Below are 2500 nucleotides of genomic sequence, written 5' to 3'. Positions count from 1 at the left end.
GATCTGAGCTTGAACACAACACAGAGAGATCTCTCACAGATCTGCAGATGGCCTGCGCCTTCTCTTCTCAATGCTAGCGCTGCTGTGTTCTCCTCTGAAGCTGATTTACGTGTCATTACGGAGCATTGTGGTTTGAATTATACAGAGATTTTGTGGTGGAGCTCAGTGGAAATGATTCTCTGCTCTTTCCATCAGACATCAGAGAGCTGGCCTCGTTCAGAGCGCCGGTCCTGCTGTCCTGTAATTACGCCTGACTGCCGTCATACAATAACATCTCAAACGCACTTCAAGAGAAGCTCATGTTTCAGCAGGAGAACACACATGAAATCTGTTTGCTCAAGAAATGGTTGAAAAGCAGAAGAGAAGTCATGTGTGCCTCTGTTTATATACCACCAATCCACATGTATTTTCCATCATGAATGTGAGTCACTGACACACAATGTTCAGTGCTTCAACAGTGCCCTCTGGTGTGCTACACTGTTACACTAACACCCATCCTTTACAGTGTTAGTGTTGCTCAATCCTCACAATGACTGATGACTGGATTTCTTAGCTTGCTAATGGGACAGTTTAAGCCGGGATGTCCCGTATCTTGGCCCAAATCTCCATCAAGCAGCGCATTGCGCCCCCTCCATCCTCTGACGTCTTTAAGACAGTCAGATTGAAGTCTTTAGATGATATAGATATGATCAGTATGGAGTGGTGGTGGTGTAGTGGTCTAACGCACATAACTGGTAATCTGGTAATCAGAAGGTTGCTGGTTTGTTCCCCACAGTCACCACCATTGTGTCCTTGAGTAAGGCACTTAACTCCAGGTTGCTCCGGGGGGATTGTCCCTGTAATAAGTGCTCTGTATAATACATTGGTAATCAGGAGGTTGCTGGTTTGATCCCCACAGTCACCACCATTGTGTCCTTGAGTAAGACACTTAACTCCAGGTTGCTCCGGGGGGATTGTCCCTGTAATAAGTCCACTGTAAGTCGCTTTGGATGGTGATGGTGTAGTGGGCTAAAGCACATAACTGGTAAGCAGAAGGTTGCTGGTTTGATCCCCACAGTCACCACCATTGTGTCCTTGAGTAAGACACTTAACTCCAGGTTGCTCCGGGGGGATTGTCCTTGTAATAAGTGCACTGTAAGTCACTTTGGATGGTGATGGTGTAGTGGGCTAAAGCACATAACTGGTAATCAGAAGGTTGCTGGTTGCTCCGGGGGGATTGTCCCTGTAATAAGTGCACTGTAAGTCGCTTTGGATGGTGATGGTGTAGTGGGCTAAAGCACATAACTGGTAATCAGAAGGTTGCTGGTTGCTCCGGGGGATTGTCCCTGTAATAAGTGCTCTGTATAATACATTGGTACTCAGAAGGTTGCTGGTTTGATCCCCACAGTCACCACCATTGTGTCCTTGAGTAAGACGCTTAACTCCAGGTTGCTCGGGGGGATTGTCCCTGTAGTAAGTCACTTTGGATAAAAGCATCTGCCAAATGCATAAATGTAAATGTGGTATGGCAGCAGAAGGATGTGTTTATTTCTGATATTTGAGAATTGTGATTGCCACACTGATATTTCAGAGCAACGCGTGAGACTTTATCACATGAAAAACCTGCTAGAAGACACTCATGTAAAGAATATTCTGGGTTCAATATTAATTGAGCTCAATTTGCAGCATTTGTGGCATGATGTTGATTACAACTGTGATGATTGGCATCATTGATACCTGTTGTTCATGGAGAAACCTGTAGGTGGCACTGTGTTAAATTAAATTTATAAATGTATGCAGTAAAGATACCCGAGGTGGAAGTGAATCAACATGTGATATATATACAGTATGTGAGCAAGCAATAAATGCAGATATGTTGAAATATTTTATTTCAATCGTTGAACGAAACAACCACCGAAATTCATTTAGACTTTTCTTTAATTGTGTGTTCCAGTGAGACACTTCCAATGCAAGTCAATGGGGTTTAATCTGTAAGCATTAAAATACTGTTTCACAAGTATAGAAACAAGACATGAACAATATGTGTGTTAACATGATTTTACTGTCATTAAATCACTTAATAACCACATCTGTGGGAAGATATAGACAATATTACTACTTGGTTGCCATGACGACGCAACACTGTAAACCCTAAAACTCTGAAAAGATGGTAAAAACAATCATTTAAAACTCAAATAATACACAAGTTTATAATATATATATATATATATATATATATATATATATATATATATATATATATATATATATATATATATATATTTGATTTTCTCCCCAATTTTTAACGGCCAATTCCATGTGTTGGCGTAGTGACTCGCCTCAATCCGCGCATCTTATCATGTGACTTGTTGAGTGCGTTACCGTGGAGACGTAGCTCGTGTGGAGGCTTCACGCTATTCTCCGCGGCATCCACGCACAACTCACCACATGCCCCACCGAGAGCGAGAACCACATTATAGCGACCACGAGGAGGTTACCCCATGTGACTCTACCCTCCCTA

Source organism: Xyrauchen texanus, chromosome 37 (assembly GCF_025860055.1).
Source record: "Xyrauchen texanus isolate HMW12.3.18 chromosome 37, RBS_HiC_50CHRs, whole genome shotgun sequence".
NCBI lineage: Eukaryota > Metazoa > Chordata > Actinopteri > Cypriniformes > Catostomidae > Xyrauchen > Xyrauchen texanus.
This window is presented reverse-complemented; position numbering follows the sequence as displayed.